The 20567-nt window shown below is 45.1% G+C and overlaps 1 protein-coding gene across 2 annotated transcripts in view; it reads left to right on the forward strand.

The window, feature by feature from the left end:
• Positions 1–4880: 4880 nt before the first annotated feature.
• Positions 4881–20567, forward strand: part of LOC143673271 (tripartite motif-containing protein 60-like) — a 337056-nt gene continuing 321369 nt past the window's right edge. The window contains exon 1 of one of the 2 annotated variants that reach the window (XM_077147577.1): positions 4881–13248. The gene's annotated coding sequence lies outside the window, so the exon portion shown is untranslated. The remainder of the gene's footprint in view (positions 13249–20567) is intronic. The other variant, XM_077147576.1, reaches the window with a different exon arrangement.

Consider the following 20567-nt stretch of genomic DNA (forward strand, 5'->3'; position numbering starts at 1 on the left):
TATGCTGAGTGAATCCAGCCAAAAACTAAAGGACAAATACTGTATGGTCCCACTGTTGTGAACGGACATTCGAGAATAAACTTGAAATATGTCATTGGTAACAGAGTTCAGCAGGAGTTAGAAACAGGGTAAGACAATGGGTAATTGAAGCTGAAGGGATACAGATTGTGCAACGGGACTGGATACGGAAACTCAAAAATGGACAGCACAATAATACCTAATTGTAAAGTAATCATGTTAAAATACTGAATGAAGCTGCATCTGAGCTATAGGGTTTTTTTTTTGTTTTTGTTTGCTTGTTGGTTTGTTTGTTGTTGTTGTTTTTTACTATTACTACTACTTTTATTTCTTTTCTTTATATTAACATTTTATATCTTTTTCTGTTGTGTTGCTAGTTCCTCTAAACTGATGCAAATGTACTAAGAAACAATGATCATGCATCTATGTGATGATGTTAAGAATTACTGAGTACATATGTAGAATGGTATGATTTCTAAAAAAAAAAAAAAAAAAAAAAGAATTGCCATACGACCCAGCAATACCATTGCTAGGTATCTACTCAAAGGACTTAAGGGCAAAGACACAAATGGACATTTGCACACCAATGTTTATAGCAGCGTTATTTACAATTGCAAAGAGATGGAAACAGCCAAAATCTCCATCAACAGAAGAGTGGCTAAACAAACTGTGGTATATACATACGATGGAATATTATGCAGCTTTAAGACAAGATAAACTTATGAACCATGTAATAACATGGATGGACCTAGAGAATATTATGCTGAGTGAATCCAGCCAAAAACTAAAGGACAAATACTGTATGGTCCCACTGATGTGAACGGACATTCGAGAATAAACTTGAAATATGTCATTGGAAACAGAGTTCAGCAGGAGTTAGAAACAGGGTAAGACAATGGGTAATTGAAGCTGAAGGGATACAGACTGTGCAACAGGACTAGATACAAAAACTCAAAAATGGACAGCACAATAATACCTAATTGTAAAGTAATCATGTTAAAATACTGAATGAAGCTGCATCTGAGCTATAGGGTTTTTTTTGTTTTTGTTTGCTTGTTGGTTTGTTTGTTGTTGTTGTTTTTTTACTATTATTACTACTTTTATTTCTTTTCTTTATATTAACATTTTATATCTTTTTCTGTTGTGTTGCTAGTTCCTCTAAACCGATGCAAATGTACTAAGAAACAATGATCATGCATCTATGTGATGATGTTAAGAATTACTGAGTGCATATGTAGAATGGTATGATTTCTAAATGTTGTGTTAATTTCTTTTTTTTTTCTTTCCGTTAATAAAAAAATAAAAAATTAAAAAAATTAAAAAAATAAAAAAAAATAAAAAATTAAACACTTTTGTTCATCAAAGAACTTCATCAAGAAAATAGAAAGACAGCCTACACAATGGGGGATAATATTTGGAAATGACATATCAGATAAAGGTCTAGTATCCAGAATATATAAAGAGATTGTTCAACTCAACAACAAAAAGACAGTCAACCCAATTACAAAATGGGAAAAAGACTTGAACAGACACCTACCAGAAGAAGAAATATGGATGGCCAAGAGGCGCATGAAGAGATGCTCAATGTTCCTGGCCATTAGAGAAATGCAAATCAAAACCACAATGAGATATCATCTCACACCCACCAGAATGGCCATTATCCACAAAACAGAAAATGACAAGTGCTGGAGAGGATGCAGAGAAAGAGGCACACTTATCCACTGTTGGTGGGAATGTCAAAGGGTGCAACCACTGTGGAAGGCAGTTTGGTGGTTCCTCAAAAAGCTGAATATAGAATTGCCATACGACCCAGCAATACCATTGCTAGGTATCTACTCAAAGGACTTATGGGCAAAGACACAAACGGACATTTGCACACCAATGTTTATAGCAGCGTTATTTACAATTGCAAAGAGATGGAAACAGCCAAAATGTCCATCAGCAGAGGAATGGCTAAATAAACTGTGGTATATACATACGATGGAATATTATGCAGCTTTAAGACAAGATAAACTTATGAAGCATATAATAACATGGATGGACCTAGAGAATATTATGCTGAGTGAGTCCAGCCAAAAACTAAAGGACAAATACTGTATGGTCCCTCTGATGTGAACGGACATTCGAGAATAAACTTGAAATATGTCATTGGTAACAGAGTCCAGCAGGAGTTAGAAACAGGATAAGATAATGGATAATTGGAGCTGAAGGGATACAGACTGTGCAACAGGACTAGATACAAAAACTCAAAAATGGACAGCACAATAATACCTAATTGTAAAGTAATCATGTTAAAACACTGAATGAAGCTGCATCTGAGCTATAGGGTTTTTTTTTTACTATTATTACTACTTTTATTTCTTTTATCTATATTAACATTTTATATCTTTTTCTGTTGTGTTGCTAGTTCCTCTAAACCGATGCAAATGTACTAAGAAACGATGATCATGCATCTATGTGATGATGTTAAGAATTACTGAGTGCATATGTAGAACTGTATTTCTAAATGTTGTGTTAATTTCTTTCTTTTTTTTCTTTCTTTCCATTAATAAAAAAATAAAAATAAAAATAAAAATAAAAATAAAAAAAAAACAGACGGTTCGGACAGGGATTCCACAGGTGGAACAGAGTTGAGATGATATCGTGTTCATGTACGTGGTTGCCATTGGACCTGTAAGGGATCAAAAATGGATGGTTGGGACAGAGGTAGTGCAGGTGGGAAGGGGTCCAGATGCTATCGAATGCACATTCTTGGATGCCAGTGTATCTGGGGGAGATCCAAAGCGGATGGTTGTGACAGGGATTCCACAGCCATGTATGGCTCCAGAGACTTAGAGTGTGTGTCTGCAGATTCCCAGGACCACACAGGGGAGCGAAGGAAGGTGTGGAGCCTGCTTTGTGGGCAGACATCCTGGTAGAGGACGAGTTGGTGAGTGAGAACCACTCAGCCAACCAGAACAGATTTGCTAGAAGAAGAAGGACAAGCAGCAGCAGCAGCAGCACCATCTTAGCTTGCTCAATCTGTGTGGCTAACCTCAGGTATGGCAACTGTCATTTATCCAGGCCCCGCCCACCCCCACCTACCCATCAGGTAACAGACTGCATCTACTGTCTTGTGACATCACTGCTTTCCATCCCAGTGATGTCACCACCCTGTATCCCTGTACTCTGCCTCTTGATGCCCTCCAGAGAACTTTCCCGGTTGAAACTTTCTCAGGACCCTCCTTTTCTCTTTTCAGCCTCCACCTCCCTCTCAATCTTTCAGGAGTGGACCGAGTAGCCACATGTAGGTTCAGTTATCTATGATTGGATCTTTGTCCTTCCCTGAAATTCCCACAGGGCAACCTCAGACCCCTTTGCCTCAGAGCCTGCAGGGTTCAGGCATGGGAGATGCAGGAGGGAACTGCCTGTTGCCTTGTAGAGTCAGATCCAGAACCCCCACCCCACCCCTGTCCAAAGCCACCATCAATCAGGAAGGGGCCTTGCACCCAGGGAACACACCTCTGGAACAGTCACAGGAGCTCCTCCTGGGCTAGGCCAGGAACGTTTTGGTGATTTGAAAACCACACTTTTTCTGAGTCAGCTCCCTCTTCCTTGCCCCTCATAGCTGGAATTCACAGGCATCAATAGGCCAAGTCGAATGGGCCAATGTCTTTTTGGCTCCCTGACACCCTGGGGTGGTCTGAAGACCAGGTTTTGAGTCAAGGGGCTGGGCTGGATTTATGCAGAAGATCTGAAAGTGAGGATGTAGCCTGTTCACAGTCATTCCTATTTACTGTTGCAGGTCTGGAGACCGAGTGTGAAGGCTGGAGCCTCCTGGTCCACAAGAACCAAGAAATGACTCGTGGAGGCTAGAAGAGCAAAGATGGAGACAAGAGTCACAGTGCTGGTGGGGAGCACTAACACCACTTTTCCATGACAGAGATAAGAATGCCACCTTCTTTCTCCTGGGTGAGTGTTATTTTGACTCATTTATGTCATGCAGATGCATGCAGATTCACTCACCAAGAGCTCCTTCCCCACACGATAACTCCCCATGGTAGAGCTTTGCCAGCTCTCCATCCTCTGAGGAGCTGCTGTGCTCCCAGGAAGGGGCCTCTTGACATCCCTCTAACACCTTCTGAGGCACTCTCCTCTTCAGCCACCATGATGTTTTCCCAGTGATGGGTACTGACCTGTCTTCACAGCAGAGCAGTAGTCCTGCCAATCATTCACATCTCTGTCATTTCCTCTGGGTGCTTCCCCATCCCCAGCACTGGACAGACAGCCCCACCTCCCACTGGCTCTTCCCCATCGTTCTCATCACAGTGAGAGGGATGCCTGTGTGTGTCCCTGTGAGATGCACCCCTGCCCTTCCAGATGAGATGGCAGAGTGTCACCCTGGTCGCACAGTGTCACACATCTATTTGCCTGTGTGTGTGTGTGTGCATGTGTAGTGGATGGCACAGTCATGTTTTCATTGTTTTACCATGTGATTACCTCATTCTTGGAGTCCCATGGGTTAAATAATGGTTTGTTTGCTTGTTTTTTGTTTTTTTTTGTTCTTTACCTGGTCTGTATTGCTTTCTCGGGCAAAGGCATGGGCTGGGAATGGATCCCCGTTCTACTGCTTAGTTAGGTGAGAATAGTCCCACTGAATTAACCTTGCACCCCCAGGGCCATCAAACCTTGCACCCCCGTTTTGTTAGCTGCACAGCTGTCCAAATTGGTCTGCTCTGAAACTGGAGACCTCATCTTTAAGAGAGAACATTTTAATGGCACTCTAGGAAGATGTCCATAAAAATAGGTGACTGGTAAGGCAGAGGTTTAGTTCACATCTACCTTCCATTTTCCCCTTTTAACCTTATCATCTTTAGCAATTCTCATAGTGGTGTATATAAGAAAGTGTGCTAATTGCTATAAACAATGAAACCTTGAATTCTCCCCAGGCTAAGAAGTAGAAGCACTAGACACAGAGTTGTTACATCTCTTGGCTGAGATTCTAGAGCTATTGCTGGCACAACTTGGACATCAATGCAGATCTTATTATCCCCGGATCTGCTAAAGCATACATGGAATTTCTTGGCTCAAGTGCATCCTCATGTTTCCTAGGAGACAGAAAAACATTTTTCTGGGAAAAGACTTTGGGATAACATCCCCTATAATCTCCTCAAATCTGCATATAATCTTCTTTACACCAAACAGAAGAATTATCTATCATTTGTGTGAGTTCCAAAGACTGGTACCCAGTCATTCCAATGATAAATAGAAACGCAGCCCAGTAATTCAAATGGTGTTCCATTCTTTTTAGTGCACAGAATCTTGGAATTTTCCCCAATTAAACTCATCAATGATTTCTAAATAAACGGAAATTCAGAAACAAAATGAATTTTAAGACATACAAGTGGAAATCCATCTGAGGTTCATTGAGTTCTGAAACTCTATAGACATTGAAGGAGAATGTCTAGATTTTTACCAGATGGTGGGGTTTGTGCCCTTCCAATATAAGATTTGAAATGAGGGGTAATAGTCAAAAGTCAGATGGAGAAACCAAATAGTGAAGGATGGGTGCAAGAAGGATAACGAGTAACACCAGATATGATCCTCAAGCGTGGATGAAGTACAGAAGCAGGGAATAGAAAGAAGCAAGCTCCCAAGTACTTTAGCATTCACCAGAATGTACTGGAGATAGAGACAGCTCTGTGAGGTTGGGAAATCTATTCTGGATCATATTAATATCTAGAATGTCAGCCAAGATCCATATAAAATAATGAATAGGAAAAATATTTATGCCAATTCCCATACAAAAGTATAGGATAAGACCACTAGAAATAAAGGAAAGCTCCTTCATCATGCTTTCTTTTTCATACCTTAATGAACTTTGAGCAAAATAGATCAAGGCAATAAGTAGAATGAAATGAGATCTGAAAGGCTAAGATAAACCAGAGAAGAAAACCTTCAAATATTAGGGGCTGGGCTCAGGAAAGAATAAGGAAAAGAAATGGCACAACTACTTCATCAAGGAAATGTAAAGCCTAAGAAGCACAGTGACAAGATCATGCCTTCAGGGAAGAGAGGTGTCCCAGGGGCCAATATTGAAGACATTCAGCATAGGTTGTCTAAGATCGAGAAGAAAGGTCAACCACTGGGCATAGGCCTAGAACACCCAATATGTGAAACACTGGGTGCCTTAAAGAGAAAACCAACACGACAATATGAGGAAAACAATGGTAAGTATAATTCCATTTTTTTCCTGCACCTGAACAATGTTTGAAGCTGCATATTTAACGTGCACATTGATCGTTGACCTGGAATGGGTAAAGGCATGGCATATTCTACTAAAGTTACTGGGTTTAAGAGAAGAAAAATGATTTTTGCCTCTAGGAAGAAGCAAGTGGCTAGTGGAAATAGCATTGGAAACTCATCATTTCTGAGAAAAATACTTTGTGCCAGCAGAAAATGGGGAAATCTATTTGCATTGGGAAAGTGAGTCATGACTTTTCTAGATAGCAAAACTTCCTTGAAATGTTCAAAAGGTATGGAAATCCAGATTCTCTTGTCAGACCTTGTTTCCTATTGTTCCCAGTCTCTGTTGCAGATGATTGAATGAATGTCAGGAAGCAAAATGTCTAGAAAGACCTTGGTTGAAAGACAAATGCAGGTAGTAAATGTGCAGTCATTTGTTTCACTAAGAGGAAGTGATGGTTGTGAGAGAGAGAGTGACGTTGGTGGTAGCTGCAAGGAGACAGATGTAATATCATTGATTCAGCTCTAACTTTGTCCATGGTGCTTTGCTATATGTGTGTATTTCTTTTTTTGAGATAAAGGAAGAAAGCCTCCTGTGAGCCTTCATGGGGATCAGGGACCATCCTCTGAGACCAGGGGTCTGCTTGGCTTCCACACTGGCTGAGAACCTGGAACATTGCAGACCAACTGCCCCATGAGAACTCTGCAATGAATTCACTTCACTTCCCATGGTCATTGGCCCTTCAGATAGAAACCTTGCCCCATGAATGCTGGAAGGATGTGCCTAAGTGCCAGGTCATCATCCCACAGTGGCTGGAAGTGCCCAGCTGCCTTCTGCAGGCTTCTGGGTTCCTGAGGGCAGGCAGGCCTTGGGAGCTTCTAGGGTGAGTATGAGGAAAGGCAGGTCCCACCTGATTTCAGCACTGTGCCTAGGCATCAGCAGAGCTGTCTCATCCTCAGGACTCAACCTTGTACCCTGGGCATGTTTGCTGGGTTCCTGGACAACAGCAGCCCAGATGAGCTCGAGCTCTGTGTACTTTGAAGGGGTAACTGTCATGACTTCTACAAAGTGTAAAACAGCCATTTCAATAAGCCCACCATGCCAACTTGTCCCAGTGCACTTAATCTCAAGTTTTGCTCGGATGGAAAACCTAGTCGTTTCCTGCTGTTGCCTATGATGGCCCCCACACCCTCCCAGCACCTGACCAAAGATGTTGGACACGACAATACTCTTCATCTTCAGGAGCAAGCTCAAGAAACACCTGTTATCAGTCCATCTGGCACTCTCTAGGACCCACAGGATGGGTGTTGAATGGGTGGAGTTTTCAGTGATGAAATCTGGAACTAAACCCAAAATGTTTCCCAGACGTACTGTGCTGTTTCCAGAAAGTGACTAGGAAATGGTTTCTGACAACACGAATAAGGGCCAAGACACTGTGCTTCCCTTTTTCTTTCCATCATTGATGACCATCACTGATGATAGAACCTAGCTCTCTGCTTCATTTTGAAGTGTCAGTGAGTCCACATATGTGTGAGATATTTAGGACAGTGAGAGGCCTTGGTTTTCTGGATCTATATATGTGATGTGTGGAGGGCATAGAAAGAGGCAGTGTGTACTCAGTGTGTGCTGTGGGTAATTCAGCAGGTCCTGCGAGGTTAAGAGAAATTCTAACCTTCGGTGATTCCTACCTATGTGACCACATTGTTCTGAGGCTCCAGTTAGACACTTACTGCATCTAGGTCCATTCAGCTGGAAACTGAGAGAATGGACTGAACCATGACTGCTGGAGGTGGTCGAGGGGTTGCCTTTCCCAGCTCTACAAGAGAATTACCCGAGTACCTCTTTTCAATGCAGAAAAGTACTTATTTATTATTGTGGCATCAAGGTCAAGACCAGCTCTCCTCTAGGAGAAGGCCCAGTCTCCAGTCCAGCTCCCATGCATTTCCTTCTGAGGCAGGGCTGAGTAGGGCTTTTCCTCTTTCCTATGGCCAACATGTCATCTGGGAGACAGGAGGCTGTTGGTCGACCTCCACTTTGTCAAGGTTCGTTCTACTCTCCCAGAAATTGGTTTGTCACTGATGTCACTGTTCTGCTCCTGCTGTACACCCTCCACCACCTCCTCCAACCTCCCGTGCTTCTCTTGGTCTTGGCGATGGTCAGCCAAGGCCTGCCTTACTCAGAAGCAGCATCCCCCCTGCCTGGGTTTCCCCCTCTGGAACATGTTCACGACTCCGCTTGGGCTCTGTGACACTGCTCAGGCAGAGCTTGCTCTCCAGGATTTTCGAGAAATCCTGTTCTTCCTGGATCACCAAGTTGTGCAGGTATATTTGCAGCAACCGAACTTTCTCTTGTTCACCTACTCTGGGTGCCACTTTGAGCTCAGACACTTCCTTGGAGAGACTTCTGTGAAGACTTACGGTTGCTTTGGAATGTGTTTCTGTACACTCGAGTTCTTCCTCCAATTCAAGCAATGTTTTGACTCCAAGCTTCATTGTTTTGCAGAACTGTTGCAAATCTAAAGCCATGTGTTATTCATGAGTTCACCATCCTTTGGTCTCCCTAAACAAAGGCACTACAAGGAAGCAAGGGGCTCCCCAGATGAGATACCACCAGGACAGTAGATTGAGGTTGGTCCCTGGAAACAGGTCTTCTGAGCAAGGGAAAAGCAGTCCCTCAGCACAGGGAGTCATCAGAAGATGTGCACTTTGAATAGCTCTGGGTGATGATGGGGACTCAACACTGGTTCATACACCATGAATGTTTCCCAGTCTGTCTTCTCCAGAGTCAACAGAATTGACTTTCAGTCTGAGTGTATGGTCCAGTGGTGGTGCAGGTAATGTTGAGTGCTTTGTGGATGGGTTGTGAGGAAGGCATTGGCCTGGGGGACTTGGAGAATAAGTGCTTGGCTGGTGTTGGCTCCAAAGAGAAGTGGGAAAATGGGGTAGTGATAGATGCTGTGTCAGAAGACTGGAAACCTAGGGCCAATGCCTGTTGATTCTGTGCTGACGTTTGTTGAATTCACATGGGAAGATGGAAGGCTGTGATGTGAGGTCGAGAGTCAAAAAGAAATCCAGAGGGTGTCCCATGTGGGTCGATGACTCTGACTAGCTCAGTGAGGCTTGCAGATGGAGTCTTGTGATAAGGGGCCTGTAAGTGGGTGATATTCCAGTGGGCATTTGGTGCTCATCAGCAACTGCTGGTGGGTCAGTAGGGATTTTCAATCAGAGGCCAGCAATAAGATTTCCCTGTGCAGAATGGGGCCCAGGAGGGTTGCAATGCTGGTCAGTGGCCACTGTTGGATCAACAGTGATTCCAAATGGAAGGGCGGTGACAGGGCATCCAGCAGGAGGAGAAGTTTCAGGGGGAGTTGAAAGCAGGTCTGAGGATGCCAGGGAATGAGTGGGGATTCAGTGATTAATGGTTGGAACAGGGAAACCACAGGCAGGTGGAGGTCCAAGGGTAAATGAGTGTAAGTCCGCATCTGCCAGTGCATCCATGGGGGCTGAAAGTTGGGGTGGTGCCACAGGGGTGGTGAGGGTGGGAAGGGGTCCAGCAGCTGTGATGGACAGAACTGTCGCAGACAGTTGCTAAGTGGGGGTGTTAAGGTGGATGGGTAGGAAGGGGCTTCCACAGGTAGGAAACCATTCACTGGATATCGAGTGTGAGTTGGTGGCAGCCATCGGATGTGTGCGGGCTCAAAATAGGACTGTTGGGACAGGGGTTTTGCAGACAGGAAGGCATCAAGATGACATTGATTCTGTAACTGTGGCTGCCGGAGCTTCTGCGGGTTCTTGGACATGGATGGTTGGAGCAGGAGTTCTGCAGGGAGGAGACGGTCCAGAGGATATGGCGTGTGGGTCACTGTCTGTGGCCGGACTGGCGTGGACTATACAGCCGGTTGGGATAGGGGTTCGACAGGCAGGAAGGAATCCAGATGATGTCGAGTGTGGGTCCATGACTGCCAGTGGATCTGAGGGGGATCAAAAGCAGATGGCAGGGACAGGGGTTCAGCTGGTAGGAAGGGGTGCAGACGACGTCAGGTGCGGGTCCTTGGATATCTGTGAATCTGTGCGGGATCGAAAACAGATGGTTGGGCCAAGGGTTCTGCAGTGGGAAGGGCTCCAGGCAATATCGGGTGTGTGTCCTTGGATGACGGTGTACCTGTGGGGGATCAAAAGTGGATAGTTGTGACAGGGGATCCCCAGCTGGGAAGGGGTCCAGGGGATGTTGCGTGAGGGTGCCCGGCTGCCCGTGGTTCTGGGGGTTCCCAAACTTGGATGGTTGGGACGGGGTTTCCATGGGTAAGAGGGGCTCCAGAGGTCTTCGAGTGTGGTTCCACAGATTCCTACGCCCGCACAGGGGAGCGAAGGAGGATGTTGACCACGCAATGTGGGCAGACATCCCAGTACAGAACGAGAAGGTGAGGGGGGACCCCTCAGGTAACCCGAGCAGATTCACTGGAAGGGGAACCAGCAGCAGCGACAGCAGCGGCAGCAGTAGCAGCAGCAGCAGCGCCATCTTGGCTTGCTCAACCTCTCTGCCTGACCTCAGGCCCAGCAACTGCCGTTTCCCCAGGCCCCACCCACCCCACCTTCCAATCAGGTGGCAGACCGCAACTGCCTTCTTGTGACATCACTGCCTTCCACCCTGGGGATGTAACTGCCCTGGATCCCCGTGGGCTGCCTGAAGACACCCTGCTGAGACCGTCCCCTGTTGAACCTTCCCCAGGACCATCCTTCCCTCTTTGCAGCCTCCACCTCCCTCTCAGTCTTTCAAGACTGGACCTCAATGGCCACATCTAGGCTCTGTTGTCTGCGATTGGGTCTTTGTCCTTTCGTGAAATGCCCACTGTGCAACCTCAGACCCTCTTGCCTCAGAGACCGGCAGGGATCTGGCATGGGAGATGGGAGTGGGGACTTCCTGTGGCATGGTAGAGTCTGGTGCAGACGCCCCACCCCACCCCTGCCCGAAGCCACAGTAAATGCAAGGCCGGTGTGTCTGTGGTGAGTATACATCCCTGGCATACCAGTGTTGTGAAGCGTCCATTGCTGGTGCAGCTTCGGGCTCTGATGCCAGTTGTGCAGAATGGGAACTGCAGGGGCGGGGAGGAGCCAGTGAGTGCAGGAGGGGGGAGATTGGAGGACAGGGGAGGGGAGACATGAGTGCAATATAGGGGAGATCCAGGAAGAGGAAGGAGACCTAAATGCAAGGTTGGGTGCTGGAGTGGCCCCAACATCGGGAAGGGCCTTGCACCCAGGAAACGCATCTCCAAGCCAGTCCCAGGAGCTCCTCCTGGGCTAGACCAGGAGCATTTTGGTGGCTTGAAAAGCAGGTCTGTTTCTCGGCACACTCCCTCTTCCTTCCCCCTAGCATCAGGAATTCACTGGCGTCAAAAGGCCAGGTCTAAGGGGACAGTGTCTTTCTGGCCCCCTGACACACTGGGGTAGTCACACGACCACGTTTTGAGTAGAGGGGCGACGTAGGCTTTCTGCAGAAGATCTGAAAGGGAGGAAGCAGCCCCTTCACAGCCATTCCTGGTTTCTGTTGCAGGTCCGGAGAGCGAGTGTGAAGGCCGGAGCGTCCTGGCCATCCAGAACCATGAAGTGAGTCGTGGAGGGTAGGAGAGCAAAGATGGAGACAAGGGTCCCAGTGTTGGCAGCGAGCTCTAACGGCACCTTTACACCAGAGAGACAAGAATTCCACCTTCTTTCTCCATGGTGACTGTTGTTTTGCCTTCTTTACCTCATGCAGATGCATGAAGATTCCCTCATCCAGGGCTCCTTCCCCACACAGTGGCTCCCCAGGTTAGAGCTCTGCTTGGCCCCCATGGTCTGATGAGCCCCTATGCTTCCAGGAAGGGGGCTCATCCCATCCCCACACTGGCACCTTCTGAGGCGCTCTCCTCTTCAGTCACCATGATGTTTTCCCACTGGTGGGAACGGCCTGTGTTCACAGCAGCTAACTCGTCCTGCCAATCATTCATGTCTCTGTCATTTCCTCTGTCCCCAGCACTGGACAGACAAGCCCATCTCCCGTTGGCTCTTCCCCACTGTCCTCATCACACCCTGAGTGATGCCTGTGTGTGCTTGTCAGACACGTGCCTGCCCTTCCACATCAGAGAGCACTGCGTCACCCTGGCTTTGTCCAGTGCCTCTGTGTCCTGCTCCCAAGTGTAGCCCTAGCATAGGGAGGTGCTGCAGCCTGTCCCTGCCTCACCCACCTTACATGACTCTGCTTCTATGGAGTTAAGCTGTTTGGAGTCAGCACAAGTGACCCTGAGCAAGCATGGAGTCCGACCATCCCAGATGGAGACCCCCTCCCCCGCATTCTCTTTGTACACCTTCAGGCATAGTCTTGTTCAGCTCCCTGCTTTCCACTCAGCTGGATAGGGGGTGGACTCCACTGTGTGGAAGGATGTGGGTGGTAGGTTTTGAGGTGTAGGTGTGTGGACATGCGTGGGGGATAGAGGGAGGAATCCAAAAGGGCCCAAGCAGAGGGCCTCAAGGAAGAGGGTCAGTGAGACCAGGGGCAAGTCCCGGATCTGAGCTGACTTCCTAGGAGCTCAGGTCCTGAGTCCAAAAGCAGGTGGAGGCTTGCATGCCAGGTTCCTGACTGCAGGACGCCCCGGTGCCCGCCCGCAGGGTAAGAGGAAGGGCCACCGTGGCCCGGGGTGCCTGCATACACAACCCCTCTCTTCAACCCCTGTGCGTCAGCTTTCACAGTGGTTCCTGACAATCCCCACGAGTTGAGAAGAACCAATCCAGGAAGGGGCAAAGGCATGACTTGGGTTTCCCTCCACACATAGGTTGATATTGTTTGGAAGCAGTGGGATCAAGGATGTGTAGAAGAGGACCTGGCATCTGTCATCCCGGCATCATATTCCTTGGTGATTCTCTCGTGGATCGAATGTTAGAATGCCAGCCCCAAACCTGATACCCCTCAGAAGGCGGCCACAGTGTGCATGTTGGGATGGCTGTGGAAGATGCAGGGACCACTGTGGACAGGTAGGCCAGAACATCGGGGAAGGAGTGGATGAGGTTGGAGGCCGAGAGTACTAGGTTCACCTGGCTGAGGATCATGGAGTCAGGCTATGAGGTTGGGACCTGCTGGGCTGACCATGATACCAAGCTGGGGGTGGTGGTGTTATGCATCTAAGGTGGTAGCATCAGAATGAGCATGGCCCTCCAGTCTGAGCAGTAGAGGATGACGCGAGGACCCAGCTTTACATCCCAGTGGAAGTGAACAAGGGCAGGGCAGAGACAGCCACTTCCTCTCGCATACCTGTGTGAAGAAGCCCAACCTAGAAGGGATTGTTTCCTTTTCAAAATAATTCTCCCCTTGGAATTACCCCTGAGGGAATCTAGGGGAGGTGAGCTTTTGGACCATTGTGGCAGCTTCCCGTGGCCATGACCTTTGCCAAGTGAAAAGTTAGTGAATTGAAGGCAACTTATTGTTTATTGTCACAATCAGCTTCCTTTTTCTTTTTTTGCTGAAAACAGCATATTGTCAGAAATGTTGAAATTTGAAAGCACAGTGCAACAATCAGTTGTAGGACAGAGTTCAGAGTTTATATAGGTCACCATACCACAAGCTTAGGTTTTTACTTCTAGCTTGCTCTCCAGACACTGCAGATTCAAAGAAATCCACTACTCCTATTCCTTTGTTAAGCCCTACCTTCTCCCTTGATCTTCCACGGTCAGGTTTGGTCTTTCTATCCCATGCCTCAGGGGTTTTTGGGCTCTGGCCACTGAAACGTTCTTCTGTTGGAAGGGGCTGTCTGTAATCTGGGCTAGGGAGATGGAGCTTGCTGATGCTCTGGAGAGTCTGAGCCATCTAGGTTTTAGGACTAATCTGGTTGAGGGGCCCATGCAGAGGTTGTAGGTTTCTGTAGTGTTATTCCAGTGCATGGGACTTTGTAGCATCTTCTGTTTTGCCCTTGGTGTTCTTTGGGATTGGCGGGAATGGGTTTGTCATGTTCCGATGGGTAGCAAAGTCTACCTGAAGTTTCATGAGCGAGGCCTGTAGAGCAGCCTCTCGACTGAATTGGAACTCTCTTAGCAATGGGTATTTTATTATTTAGAGTTCTTTCCCCCCTTAGGTAGGGACAGAATTGTTGATGCCATCATGCCAGGGCACTGCTCATCCCTGGGAGTCCTCTCCCACAGTGATAGGGTCACTTTAACCCCTGGATGTCATGTCCCACATAGAGGGGATGGCAGTGATTTGACTTACAGGGTTGGGCTTAGGGAGAGAGAGGCCACATCTGAGCAACAGACAGGCCCTCCAGAAGTAAGTCTTAGGCACGTCCGTAGACAGGCTAAGCTTTCCCACATGTGCTTCGCAAGCATGAGTCACAAGATCAAGGGCTTGCCCTATAGATTTGTGGGTCCCTATTGTTGGCCAGAGTATCAGGGGATTCCCTGATGGTAAAGTTTAGTAATTCCATATTTCTTCTCCCATCCCTCAAGGGATTTTGCCAAGACTTTATGTGTGTCTGCTCAAAATATCGTGGGACAAATCCAGGCATTGCATTAAGGCAAACAGGATTAAAGGCTGGTCATTCTCGTTCTGGGATCTCTGTGTTTCATTTGAAACTGTACATTTGAAGCTCTCATTCCCTATTCCCCACCCCCACGGTTTTCCACAGAAGCCTGTATGTATTCTAGTGTCTGACTCGATGACATTGCATGTGCCAATTTTGTCCAATCAGTGAGATCACACCATATTTGTTCTCTTCTGTCTGGCTTATTTCACTCAACATGATGTCATCAAACTTCATCCATGTCGGCACAGGTGCTAGACCTTCATTCCTTTTTACAGCTGAATGATATTCTGTTGTATGTATATGATACATTTTCAGTTTCTGCTCATTAATTGTTGGATCCTGTTAGTATGCACTACTTCCCCTCTCCCTAGGACATTCTTCCAACCACACTCACTGAATGTTGAACCGTGCTGATCCTTCCGGGCTCAGTTTAGGAAACACTTCTTCTGGTGCTCTTTCATCGTCTTCCTCATGATTTCACTAGGGGCCTTTCGCTATTCTCACAAAGGCCCTTCTCCTGTCTCTATAGCAGGATTTGAGCTATAATTCTGTGAGTGCACATTCACCACCCTGCTCCTTTAATTGTCTGTGAGTTCTGTGCTCACCTGCTTTCCACCTTTCATCAGGCATAGTAGCTGCTGCAAAATAGATACACAGTAAGGTTCTGGCAAGTGTGAGAGAAGTTAGGTCGGAAATATATTGATGATTTCTGATCGTTTGAACTTCTCAGTGGCTCCCCACTAATTTTGAGAGAGGAACCAAAGCCCTTAACTCTAGGGGGCCTGTGGGTAATCTCAAGCTCCTTCTACCCTCCCATGGATATCTGGCTCTGGAATGTCAAGAAGACAAAAAGGTGTTCAAACAGAGCTTGACCTCTCTTGCACCTTAAACCTAACCTTTCCTTTCTTCCTTCTTACTTTCTTTATCTGATTCTGCACTCCTCCCTTAAATTCCACTCCTTCAGCTTTTGCAAGGTAAATTAAGTTCCTGCTTTTGAGTATTTAGCATAGTGACCTGCGTATCATCTTCCTATATTAGCCTTCATTGTTTTGTTACCACAACTTATTCATATGTTGAACTGCCATTCGACAGTGAATTTCTGATTCTTTTATATATATATGGACGAGTAGGCCTGTGTGTGTGTGTGTGTGTGTGTGTGTGTGTGTGTGCTGGATGGTGGGGCTAGGTTTTCATTATTTTCTGATGTGAGTATCCCATGATTGGACCGTCATTCGTGGAAGATTAGGTTTTTTTACTTGATTTTCTTTCTTTTTTTTCTGTTCTGTATTGGTGTTTTGGGGCAAGGGGAAGGGGGCGTTTTCAGCACTTTGTAGGTGAAAATTCTTCCACTGAATTACCCTGAGAGCAGTATTTTTGTAAGATGATCAGCTGTACAATCTAGGTCTTCTCTCTAAGTGTTGATCAGATCTTTAGCACAGAAAATTTTCTAAGCATTCTTAGATGATGTCAATAGAAACAGTGGACTTGTCAAAGAGAAGATCAGTTCATATCTACCTTACATTTCTGTCTTTTACCCTTACCTGTAGCACTTCGTCTAGTTTGTATGTCAGAAAGTGTGCTAATTGCCTTGAAGGATTCACCATGTAAACAATGAAGTACATCATTCTCAACAACCTAAGATTTAGGCCTTGAGTTTTTAAGTATCTTGGCTAAGGGTCTAGTGCTCTTGGTAGCTCAACCTGGGCTAAATCCACCCTACCTTCTCCAGATCCACTAAAGCCTACATGGAATCTCATGGCTCATAAAGAACAGCAGGATATCTAAGAGTCAGGAAATCATTGTTCTGGGAAAAGGGAATGGAATAGAATGCCCCATAATCCCATCAAAACTGCGTCCGATCAACTTTCCAACAAACAGCTTAAAGAAATATTTCTGGTTTGTGTGTGTTCCAAAGACTGGTACGCAGTAGTAGTTAGAATGAGAAAGAAAATGCAGGCCAGTAATTCAAAAGGCCTGATGTTCTCTTTAGTGCATGGTATCGTGGACTTTTGCACAATTAAATGCATCCATTATTTCGAAATAAAGGAGAATTCAGAAACAAAATGCAGTTATTAGACATATAGCTGAAAATTGCTCTGAACTTAATGGAATTCTGAAAATATGCACACATTTGAGGATAATGAGTGGATTTTGACGAGATTTTGAGAAGGTGTTCCCTTCCAAATGAAGGTTTTAAACAGGGGGTAATACTCAAAGGTCAGATGGAGAAACACACAGGAGCAAGAAAGATACCGAGTAGCAATGGATTCTTAAGAGGAGATGAATTAGAGAAGTAGGAAATTGAAAGAACAAGCTGCCACAGATTTTAGCATTGCCCAGAAATGACTGGGGACAGAGACAGTACTGTGAGGTTGGGGAAGCTCTTCTGAATCATACTAATGTCAGGAATGTCCACAAGAACTCATGTAAAATAATGAATAGGGAAAATATTCATGCCAATTCCCATGCAAAAGCATAGGATAAGGCCACTACAATTAAAGGGGAGCTCCTTTATACTGCTCTATTTGACAAACCCTGATGAACCTTTTCAAAGCTAGATAAAGGTATTATGGAAATGAAATGAGATTTGAAAGGCTGTCATAAACCAGATCAGACAGGCTTCAAAAGCTAGGGAGTGGGATCTAGAAGGAAAAAGAAGAAGAAATGGGAAGACTCCTTCATCAATGCAATGTAAACCAGAAGAAACACAGGGCCAAGATCTTGCCTGCAGGAGAGAGAAGGTCAACAAGGAGACCATATGAAAGGCAGGAAACATAGGTTGTGAAAGATCGAGGAGACAGGTCAGCAGTTGGAGATAGGCCTAGAGCATGCCTGTATGAAAGACGGGGTGCTTGGAAGAGGAAACCAAAGCAACGATACGAGAAAAACAAATAAAACTGTTATTCAACTTTTTTTTCCCGCACCTAAAGAGTAACTGAAGCTGCATATTTAAAGTGCACATTGATCCTTAACTCAGAATGGACAATGCATGGCATGATCTACTAAAATCCCTGGGTTTAAGGAAAGAACAGTGATTGTTCCATCTAGGAAAAAGCAAGGGACCTAATGGAAAGCTCATTAGAATCTCATCAATGTTTCTGAGAATACTACTTTGTTCCAGCAGAAAATGGGGTAATATATTTGCCTTAGGAAAGGGAGTCATGACTTTTCTACGTAGTAGAAAAGTAAAACTTCCTTGTCTGTTAAACAAGCTTTGAAATCCAGGTTGTCCTGTCAGAACTAGTTTGCTATTTCTCCCAGTATCCCTTGTGGAGGAAAGAACGGATGTCTGCAGGCAAAATGTCTGGAGAGACATAGGCTTAAGGACAGATGCATGTAGTAAATGTGCAGTCATTTGCTCAACTAAGAGGATGTGATGGTAGTGAGAGAGAGAGAGAGAATAACCTTGGTGGTAGCCAGAGGGAGACGGCCTTTTAATTGTTCCTTCAGCTGTAACTTTGTTCATGGTGCTTGTCTATATAGGTGTTTCTTTTATTGAGACAAATGAAGAAAGCCTCATGCGAGCCTTCATGGGGATCTTTGACCATCCCCTGTTGACCGTGCTCTGCTTGGCTTCCACACTGACCAAAAACCTGGAACGTTCCAGACCAACTGCCCCATGAGAGCTCTGCAATGAATGCACTTCACTCCCAATGGTCATTGGCCCTTGAAATAGAAAGTGTGCTAGACGAATCCTGGAAGGATATGCATACATGCCACGTAGTCCCACTGTGGCTGGAAGTGCCCAGGCCACCTTCTGAAGGCTTTTTGTGTTCCTGAGGGAAGACAGACCTTTGACAGTTCTAGGGTGAGTGTCAGGGAGTTGTGTGTTCCACCTCACTTCAGTCCTACATTTACCTGGCAAAAGTCATGAAATGGGGATATCAGGTTGAGACCTGCTTGTGTGGCCATGATACCAAGCTCGGGGTGGTGGTTTTATGCATCCAAGTTGGTATCATCAGAATGAGCCTAGCCCTCCATTCTGTGCAGCACAGAAGTACCTGGGGACCCAACTTTACATTCCAGTTGATGTGGACCACGGCTCGGCAGAGAGAGCCACTGCCTCTCACATACCTGTTTGAAGAAGCCCAACATAGAATGAATTGTTTACTCTTCAAAATAATTGTCCCCTTGGAATTACCCCTGAATATAGCTAGGGGAGGTGAACATTTTGTACTATTGCTGCAACTTCCTGTGGCCATAACTTTTGCCAAATTAAAAGTTAAGAAAATGAAGGCAAGCCATTTTTAGTATTGCAATCAACTTTCTTTTTCTTTTTTGTTCAAAATAGCATATTTCCAGAGAAGTGATAAATTTGGAAGCACAGCACAACAATTAGTTGTAGGATGGAATTCAGAATTTATATGGGTCACAATACCATAATCTTAGGTTTTTACTTCTAGCTCCTTTCCAGACACTGCAGATTAAAAGAAATCCAATAGTCTTATTTCTCTGTTAAACACTACCTTGTCCTTTGATCTTTCTTCATCTCCTTTCATCTTTCTGTCCCATGCCTCAGGGGTTTTTGAACTTTTGCCATTAAACTTTCTTCTGTTGGAAGGGGCTGTCAGTAATATGGGGTAGGCAAATGAAGCTTGCTGATGCTCTGAATCAACTGAGCCACCTTAGTTTTACAACTAATCTGGTTGAAGGACCCTTGTGGAGTTTGTAGGTTTCTGAAAAGTTTTCTCAATGTATGGGACTTTCTAGCATCTTATATTTTGTCCTTGGTGTTCTTTGGAATTGGCTAGAATAGGTTTGGCAAGTTACGATATGTAGCCATGTCTTACTGAATCTTTCTTGAGATAGGCCTGTAGAGCAGCATCTACTGTATTGGAACTCTTTTAGCCTCAGGTATTTTATTGTTTACACTTGTTTCTCCCCTTTTGTTAAGGACAGAATTGTTGATTCCATATTTCCATGGCAGTGTTTATCCCTGGTAATCCACTCCCCCACTCACAGGACCACTTTCTCCCCTGAATGTCATGTCCCATGTAGGGGGATGGCAATGATTTTACTTACAGAGTTGTGCTTAGGGATATTGAAGCCACATCTGAGCAACAAATGGGTCCTCCAGAAGTCAGTTTTAGGCATATCCATAAGCAGAGTAAGCTTTCCCATGTATGCTTCATGAGCATGAGCCAGAAATTAAGGGCTCGTCCTATTGATTTGTGGGTCCCCAATGTTTGACAGATTATCAGGGGATTCCCTAATAGTAAAGTTTAATAGTTCCATATTTCTTCTCCCATCCCTCAAATGAGTTTGCCAAAGCATTTTGTTTATCCCCTCAAAATATCCTGGGACTAAGCCTATTTAGATTTATTCTCTTTGATATTCTTTGATCATGTTTGGTTTGAATACTCATTTCATTAAAAGGGTTGGAAATTTTTCCTGTTATATCTTCCACTTATCTTTCTATTCCTTTATTTTTCTCTTTTCATTCTGAGACACCAATAATTCTTTTCTTGGTATACTTCATATTTATTATTTTCCTGAGATCAGGTTACATTTTTTTCCATTTTCTTGACATTCGATCTTTTGAACATTCAAGTTCAACTCTTCTGCCTTTTGTTTACATATTCTTTCTTCTACCTATTTAGTTCTACTGTTATTAGTCTCTAATATACTTTTTTACTTTACATGAGAAGACACCAAGAATTGAACCTGGGTCTCTGGTATTTAATATACTTTTAACATCAAATGGCACAGTGAAATCTAATCAACCGTTAATAGTCTTGAAATTTAGACAATGAATAAGCATTTTATTTGTTTGGATTG

This window comes from Tamandua tetradactyla, unplaced genomic scaffold, assembly GCF_023851605.1.
Source record: "Tamandua tetradactyla isolate mTamTet1 unplaced genomic scaffold, mTamTet1.pri scaffold_73_ctg1, whole genome shotgun sequence".
NCBI classification, from domain to species: domain Eukaryota; kingdom Metazoa; phylum Chordata; class Mammalia; order Pilosa; family Myrmecophagidae; genus Tamandua; species Tamandua tetradactyla.